The sequence below is a fragment of the Trachemys scripta genome, chromosome 1, assembly GCF_013100865.1.
Source record: "Trachemys scripta elegans isolate TJP31775 chromosome 1, CAS_Tse_1.0, whole genome shotgun sequence".
Lineage (NCBI taxonomy): Eukaryota > Metazoa > Chordata > Testudines > Emydidae > Trachemys > Trachemys scripta.
This window is the reverse complement of record NC_048298.1, coordinates 226,032,455-226,041,440: the sequence shown is the minus strand read 5'-3', so window position 1 is coordinate 226,041,440 and position 8,986 is coordinate 226,032,455. Positions and strand designations below refer to the sequence as shown.

General features: G+C 50.5%; 1 protein-coding gene across 1 annotated transcript in view; it reads left to right on the top strand.

Moving 5' to 3' along the window:
- Positions 1 to 6,283: 6,283 nt before the first annotated feature.
- LOC117870611 (regucalcin) overlaps positions 6,284 to 8,986 on the top strand; it is a gene marked incomplete in the record, with an annotated part of 22,458 nt that continues 19,755 nt past the window's right edge. The window contains 1 exon segment of the mRNA XM_034757818.1: positions 6,284 to 6,664.

Here is an 8,986-nt window from a genome sequence, read left to right as displayed (position 1 = left end):
GCTAGTAGTAAATCTCTAATAGCTGGTGATGGGACACTAGATGGGGAGGGCTCTGAGTTGCTACAGCGAATTCTTTTCCAGGTGTCTAGCTGCTGGGTCTTCCCCACCTGTTCAGGGTCTAACTGATCACTGTATTTGGGGTTGGGAAGCAATTTCCCCTGGGTCAGATTGGCAGAGAATTCCGGGGTGGAGGGGTTTCACCTTCCTCTGTCACATAGGCTCGGGTCACTTGCAGGTTTAAACTAGTGTAAATGGTCAATTCTCTGTAACGTGAAGTCTTTAAATCATGCTTTGAGGACTTCAGTAACTCAGCCAGAGGTCATGGGTCTATTACAGGAGACGGTTGGTGAAGTTCTGTGACCTGAAATGTGTAGGAGGTCAGACCTGAAGGCCAGAAGGGGCCATCATGATCATCAAGTCTATATGGAGGCTGCCTTATCCAATTTGCCAAAAACAGAGGGCCACAGCTATAGACAAATGGGTCTTACAGATTATTTATGGTAGCTATCTGATGGAGTTTCTGATGCCTCCTACCCACAAACCTCCTTCCTCGTTCCTTTTCAGGGATCACTCTGATAAGATTCTATAACAATAGATTAACTCCCTTCTCCTCAGGGGAGCCGTGGAACGGCTGCCAGGGACAGGGGCTGAGCGTGCTGGAGGGGGCAGGCGCAGCAGGAGGACACAAAGCTGTGTCTGCAAAACAGGAGTACTTGTGGCACCTTAGAGACTAACAAATTTATTAAAGCATATGCTCTAATAAATTTGTTAGTCTCTAAGGTGCCACAAGTACTCCTGTTCCTCTTTTTGCGGATACAGACTAACACGGTGTGACGGGTTGGATCACAGAAACCCCCTTGGGAGCTGCCACCCGATGTGCAAAGACTACCCCTGCTTCTGTTTTCCCTGCCAGCTCAGGACTCCAGCACCCTGTCTTGCTGAGCCAGACACTCCCGTCTGGCTCCAGACACAGATCCAGGGTTTGAATCACTTGTCCCAAAGCTGCAAGTTTACCCGAAAACAGCTCACAGTAGTGTGCTTGTCTTTAGCACTCAGATGCCCAACTTCCAATGGGGTCTAAACCCAGATAAATCCGTTTTACCCTGCATAAAGCTTATGCAGGGCAAACTCATAAATAGTTCGCCCTCTATAACACTGATAGAGAGATATGCACAGCTGTTTGCTCCCCCAGGTATTAATACATACTCTGAGTAAATTACTAAATAGAAAGTGATTTTATTAAATACAGACAGTAGGATTTAAGTGGTTCAAAGTAGTAACAGCCAGAACAAAGTAAGTCACCAAGCAAAATAAAATAAAATGCGCAAATCTATGCCTAATCAAACTGAATACAGATAATCTCACCCTCAGAGATGCTTCAGTAAGTTTTTCTCAGACTGGACCCCTTCCAGGCCTGGGCACAATTCTTTCCCCTGGTGCAGCTCTTGTTGCAGCTCAGGTGGTAGCTAGGGGATTCTTCATGATGGCTCCTCTCTCCCCTTTGTTCTCTTCCACCCCTTTATATATCTTTTGCATAAGGCGGGAACCCTTTGTCCCTCTGGGTTTCCACCCCCCCCCTCACTGGAAAAGCACCAGGTTAAAGATGGATTCCAGTTCAGGTGACATGATCACATGTCACTGCAAGACTTCATTACTCACTTGCCAGCACACACATATACAGGAAGACTCACAGGTAAATACAGCCATCTGCAGACAATGGGAGTCATCAAGATTCCAAACCATCATTAATGGTCCACACTTTACACAATTACAATAGGCCCTCAGAGTTACATTTTATATTTCTAGTTTTAGATACAAGATTGGTACATTTATACAAATCAGATTATCATACTCAGTAGATTATAAGCTTTGCAATGATACCTTACAAGAGACCTTTTACATGAAGCATATCCCAGTTACGTTACATTCACTTATTACCGTATTTTCTCTAAAACTATCTCAGTTACATTATATTGACTTATTATCAAGTTTTTATAAAACCATATAGACTGCACAACGTCACACACGGCTGTTACTCTGAAAGCTGTGTCTGTAGGCCTATGCCTGTGTACAGCAATACTTCATGCTTCATACAAGGAGGTGTGGACAGGCCACCACCCAGTTCCTTCTGAACTGCCTGCAGCTCGAGATGGAGTGATTACATGTCTGCTGTTTCTCAGCTTCTTGACTTTCTTAACATAGAGATTTATAGTTTTTCCTCTATTTTTTTAGTTATCTTACTTCTTTTTCTTTCAGTCCTCTGTTTTTGGTTCATGGAGCGTGTAACGCTTTCCTCGGGTAGGGTTACCATCTTTTAGTTTTTAAAAAGGAGGACACTCCCTGGGGACCCGTCCCAACCCCTCCCCTTCCCCACCCTCAGCCTCGCCCCAACTCTGCCCCCTCCCCTGAACGCTCCGCCCCCTGCTCCTCCCACTCCCCTGCTTCCCGCGAATCAAATGTTCGCGGGAAGCCTGAAACAGGGAGGCAGCAGGTAGGCTGGGGTGGGGTGCAGCGCGGCCCAGTCCAGCCCCCCTGGCTGAGCGGCTCCCTCTGGTGGCCGGCCGGCCTAGGCCAAGAGGCTCTGGCCCCAGCGTCTCCCGGCCGGCTTGGCTCTGGCCCTGGGGCACTGGCTCCCAGCCCGGCCCCGCGTCTCCAGCCCCGCACCCCCGGCTCCCGGACCGGCCCCCGGACCGGCACCGCGCCCCCGGACCGGCACTGCGACCCCGGCTCCTGGCCCGGCCTGGACTCTGGCCCGGCACCGTGCGCCCGGCTCCTGGACCCCGGCACGGCACCGCGCCCCCAGCTCCCGGCCCGGCAGTGCACCAGCCCCAGCCCCACACCCCCGGCTCCTGCCGAGCACCGCCAGCCCCAGCCCCAGAGGCCCCGGGCGAGCACCGCCCAGCCCTCCCTCCCTATTTTCCCGGACATGTCCAGCTTTTTGGGATTTCCCCCCGGACGGGATTTGAGCCCCAAAAAGCCGGACATGTCTGGGAAAATCCGGACGTATGGTAACCCTATCGGGGAACCTAAAACAGTGAGTCATGGTTACAACTCTCTGCCTTAGCAAGAGAGCTTTGCTGGAGCTTAGATGGTAAGACAGTGCCCTACCGCACCAGTCTCTCCACCTCACCAGCAAAGTCCTTGAGACCCTGTTACCTGCAAAGCAAGGTTAAGACAGGCAATCAGTGAACCCCAGTTCCTGAGGGACATCTCTCTGTAGCATTCAGCCCTTCTCAGGGGGCCTTCACAGAAATTAAGTTAGCTGCCTCCCAAAAGGCCGTATTTACACCACTCTGTTAGTTTAGCTGAGGTCCTACACACATTAATATACAGCACTGATAGGGTTTTGTAATAAAACAGGAATAAGTTTATTAATAAACACAGATTTAAGTGACACCCAGTAAGAATAAAAGAGAAAAAGGTTACAAACAAAATAAAAAGAACATGCTTTCTCAAGCTTAAAATTAATTTCTTTGCCTAAACCAGTTTCTCACTTACATCAAGCTACTATCATCTCTTGCCCTCAACCCAGGAGACGCCAACATTTACAAAATCAAAGGATGTTGTCCCCATTTCCCCCTAAATTATAGATAAGCAGACTGGGAAATATAAGGGGAACAAAAAAGACAAAAGTCCATTGTCATTGCCTCAAGAGCCAGGAATACTTCTTGGGGATTCAGACTGCTGTGTCCCCGATGTGCTCACCAGGCTGTTTCCTCCACTGCTTGTTAGCTTAATTGCTTTGTTTTCCTTATATGTAAATGTAATTTCATTATCTATGGTTTACAATCCTGAACACAGACAGGTAAATCCACATTCCTTTGTCTAAGCCAGGCATGCTTGTTTGTTCACTGCCTCCAAAACATACTTTAAAAACATATTTCTAGAGTGTGTGCACACAATTCTCTTTACACAACCCATATGTACTTCAAACAATGATATTCATGCCCAGTGGGTCACCAGATTATATATGATACCTTACAAGGGGGTTTGTCAATTTCTTTCATTAGCACAATCCTTCACCAGGGAATTGGGATTGGGGTGGGAAAAGAAGTGCAATCTTCCCTGAGAGAAAATCGTGTTTACAACCTTCAGGTTTCCCTAGAGAGGTGCAAAGTACCATCCAAGATCTTCCCTTTGATACGATCAACCTATTACACAAGAAGATGGATGAGTTTCTTCAGTGAAAATTGCCCTATCAATCAACAAGGCTTTGTTATCACCTGCTTGCATAGTCTGGCAAACATCTGCCCCTAGTCAGCCCCCCTGTAAGCAGACAGATAAAATACTATATTTCAGCCCAGAGAATAGAGCACTCCTTATAAATATTCTGACAGCACCCTCCAATGGAGTAGCTATAGTGAAAGATGTTCCCATAACAGAAATTTGTAGGACTGCAACTTGGTCTTCTATTCATACCTTTGCCATGCATTATATCATCTTACCTGCTTGCCAGGATGATGCTACCTTTGGTGTCACAGTCCTTCAAAACCATCTTGGACTTGCCTCCTCAGCATCCACCTCCTTGTTCTGTTTGTGGTTGGGAATCTCCTATGGTAGAGCACCCATAGGGACAGATGCTTGAAGAAGTAAAAGTAACCTTACAGCAACTTGAGTTCTTTGAGATGTTTTGCCCCTCTAGGTGCACTCTAACCAGAGGTGTCACTTGGGATATCAAGGGTAAAGTCTAATTGTTGGCATCCTTTCATCTACGAGAGATGGTGGGAATTGCAGCCTATGATGTAGATGGTTTGCAATGTCTCATGTGACTGAATAGTCCAATGATTCCCCAAATGTTATCATATTGTGTCAGCTGTGTGAAATAACTGGAATCAGGCTGATATGGAGGGGGCAGGAGGTAGAGTTTAGGGGCTGGGTATCTAGGGGTGTGCAGTGGGGTTGAGCAGTTTGGGGGGGAAGAGACACTACCACTGAGGTGAGACAGCAGTAGGGCAACTGTTGAGCTGGCTGGGTCAAGGGGGCATGGGGAAGGGCCTTACTGGATCCAATCCTAAAACATGAAGTTGAATTGGTGGGTGGGACTGGCACTTTTCTGCATCATCCACCCTACTATGCACAGGTGCCCCCACGGAGCCAGGCTGGACCCTTTGTTCCAGCAGATACCTGGTATTGAGTGAGCCTGCCCCCCCCCCATTCTGCCTCAGGTGTTACTAAGAGATGGTGACAGAGTTCAGGCTCTGCAGTAAAAAAGGGCCTGGCAGGGGCAATGCTGTTCCCAGCCTGTCACCCCCCTGGAGCCAGCACCTATACAGCCAGCTCCTCAGCATCACTCCTCCCACACAGCCAGTTCCGCATCCTAAATTAGCATTTCCCCACAGGCAGCATATGGGGAGCCCCACCGATAAGGCAGTGCTGCCCCTGCCAGCTGGCACCACTAACACCCTGAGCTCCTCTGTTGCTGCACTTTCTGTATGGGCAGGGGGAGATCTGCCAGCTCGGCAACACTCTACCTCTGAGGCTGGAGTAGCACTACTAGCCAGGGGACACATGTTACTGAATGTGGTGGGAGTGAGGTGAGAGGGCTAAGGGCTTTGGCACTCTCTGTCTCCCACCTCCTCCTTAGGGTACCCCTGGCTTTACCTCCTGCCCTCCTTCCCCTGGGCTCTGGAGGCTCTGCTTTGCAGTCAGGGAGGAATGGAGTGGAGGTGTGGCCGGGCCTCCTTATATGCCCTTTTTGTAGACATGGGATGCTGCTCTGTGCAGGCCTGCAGATGCCACTTTGCCCATGGGCATGTCTGTCCTCGGCCCAGCATCCCTAGGCCCAAACCGTCTGGAAGAACTCAAGTTAGGGTGAGGTGAGGAGTAACCTCTCCTTGCTGCCACACGGCCAAGAGCCCCAAACAGGGAAGGGCAAAAAAGCAGGTGAGGAGGAAGAGACCAACCCGGCTGGGAGCAAAGGGGTGAAGAAGGTGGGAAGAGAGGAGCTGCCCTTACACCGGGCTGGAATCATGCCTTGGAGAATGCCAGGCGGGCTCCCTAATCACTGAACTGCCCCCGTGGCTCCTCTTTATCGAGCCCCAGTTGCGGGCTTCCACCTCTGGCGGCAGAGGCACTAGAGCGGCTCTCAGCCGCTGCAAGGCCCGGCCTCGCCTTCGAGTCTCCCCGCAAGCAGCACAGACGCGGCGGCGGCGGCGGCGCCGCAGCCACAGCAGAGGCGCTGCCTGGGCCGGGGCTGGCTCAGCCCCGCCGCGAGACAACTGCCCAGCGCCCCTGTACCCGGGCTCCGCGCGCACGCACTGGGGACCATCCCGGGGGCGCGCGCGCGCCTCTCGGTCCCGGCACTGGCGTGGGTGGAGAAGTCTCGTGAGGAGCGCGCGCCCGGGAGAGGCGCTTGCAGGGTCTGAGGCTGCTACTGGGGGACTTTGGCTGGGGGCGGCGCCCAGGCTCACCTCACCCCACCCCACCCCACCCCCGCCTGCAGGGCGCGGACCGGCCAGTGGTTGGCCGGCTCTGCCCTGCACAGGCCTGGGACAAGTGCTGAGCCGGCCCGCTGACCCCAGGGCGGGGAGTAGAAAAATGCAGCGAGTGATCTGCGTTAACCAGTAACAGAGTCAGGGGCTATAAGTGCTTAGTCCTCGCTGAGGCTGCAGCCAGCGCCGGAGCAAAGAAACCCACCCAGCTCTTGTGTCTTCCTCCGAAGCAGGTACCGGGAGGGGTCTGGAAAGGGGCCGATCCCTAGCCCAGGGCTCCTTCAGACGGGGGGTTTGAGTGCAGCTGGCAGCGTGCTTGGCCAAGGCAGCGCGACTGCATTCGTGTGCGTGTTTCCCCAAGGGACTTCTTCATTTTAACGGGCTGTTGTTTCGCGGGACCGGGGTTAACATGCGAGCCGTGGGTGGAAGTTAATCTTAGAAGTGCATCAGATGCTGGGAGTGTAGTAAATGGAAAGGTGAACGGGGAAGCTAGCCGTGTGCTGCCGGGATGCGGTGACTGTTTGCAGTGTTTTGCCTAGCAGTGATTTGGAAAGGTAGTAGATGTTGCATTCAGAGTTAGGACATACAACGTTGCCTCTCTGAAACATGTTTGAAACTTAGTATTTTCCTTTGCCAGCTGCAGCTTCTCTCTTGTCTGATTTGCCTTGGCAACTTTTGAGACCTTGAGACATGGAAGACTTATCTTAGGCAAATATTGTACTACAGGTTCTCCTGCTGTGGCTGAGACATAATTTCAAAGATAAACGTATGTCTAGACATTTACATAGCTATGTAGAGAAAATGAGCCAGCTGGTCTCACGATCTCAGGTAGTGGCTTAAATGCCAGAAATACGGTGTTCACTCCGGAATCTTGTTTTTCGAATTCATGAAAGATATAACCCACTTTGATATGAAGCAAAATGACTCCACGGCTACTGTCAACAAGCCAACTGCTGATATTTATTTATGTAGGCACCACTTATAGTACCTAACATATTTACATAAGGGTGGTTTTTGCCATGAGGGGGAGAAGAGTTGCCGTGAATTGTGTACAATTAGATGAACAAAGGAAAAATTCATGCCCATAAATAAATTCCGAAAATACTGTTTTGCACAGATGTTCTGTATTTATATATAGGTGCCAGGAGTACTCCTGTTCTTTTTGTATATATATAGCAATCTGATCCTGCAAACACTTGCATGTGTGCTTATCACTAGTTATATTAGTAGTATCAGTAATTCTGAAAACACAATACATCAAGTGTATAGGTGACCAGTGGGATTTAGAGGACTAAAGTTCATATTAAACATCATGAACTCCTTGGGGCCTGACTACGCTATCAAGTGTAAGCTTAAAAAAGAAAAGAAACCCCCCATGGGGGAAAAGTAAAATCAAAGCACGGTATATGAGTAACTCAGACTAAAAGGCCTAAATTGTCCAAAATGAAAACTTTTCTATTGTGTGGGAAGAACATAATAATGGAGTCCTCCGCTGAGTCAGTCATTTAGGCTTTTACCATGCTTCTGAATCTGTCTTAGGTACTCATTGACAGTCTGTACTCCTATGTTCACCTGTTTAACAAGACTGTTAAATTTTGTTCAGAGCATACCATGTAAGGTATCATTTGAAAACTCATGATTTGCTGATAGTTGTCCTGGTGAAAATGTGTGTGGCAACATTGTATGTAAAGATATAAGATTCCACTGTAGGATGTTATCAAAGACATGTTCTGGAGAGCAGTCACACAAATAAGTTCCTCATAGGCAAAAGGCTAGCCAACACCTCAGCCAGGTGTCAGTGAAATCAAATGGACCATCACCTGATTAAGTTAGTCTTAAAGGTGCCACAGGACCCTCTGTTGCTTTTTACTGATTAAGTGGCTACTCTTTGGCATGAGAGGGTGTGACAAAAATCTACATTTTGACAATGAAGCAGTTTAAGGTTTCTGGACACACAGGTTTTCTGTCTCTGGAACATCAGCTGGAGATTCTTGTGCAAGAGAAAGGGCTATAAGAGGAGAGGGCAGATGCCCCCAAATCATTTCTCTCCCTTGTTTTCTACCAATATCATCATCAACCCCCTGCCGAAGAAAAGAAGCAACATTGGACTGGTGGAGAGATCCTGACTAAAAGAGTTTCAGCCAGTAAGACCGCTGGAACATCTAGGACAGAGGTGGGCAAACTAGGGCCGATCTGGCCCATGGGACCATTCTGCCCGGCCCCTGAGCTCCTGCCCTGGGAGGCTCGCCCCCAGCCCCTCCCCTGCTGTCCTCCCTCCCCTGCAGCCAGGGCCGGCTCTAACTTTTTTGCTGCCCCAAGCAGCAAAAAAAAGCGCCGCCCCCCCGAACCCCCCCCAGCGCTGCACCCGCGCCGCCCCCCCCGACGAGCGCTGCATGCCGGAGCCTGCCCCCCGTGCCGCCAGAACCCCCCCTTGCCCCGCGCTGCCCCCGCCGAGCGCCGCGCAGCGCCGCCGGAGCCCGCTCCCCTGCCGAGAGCCGCCGGAGCCCGCCCCTGCCGAGAGCCGCCGGAACGCCCCCCCGCACCGCCAGAGCCCC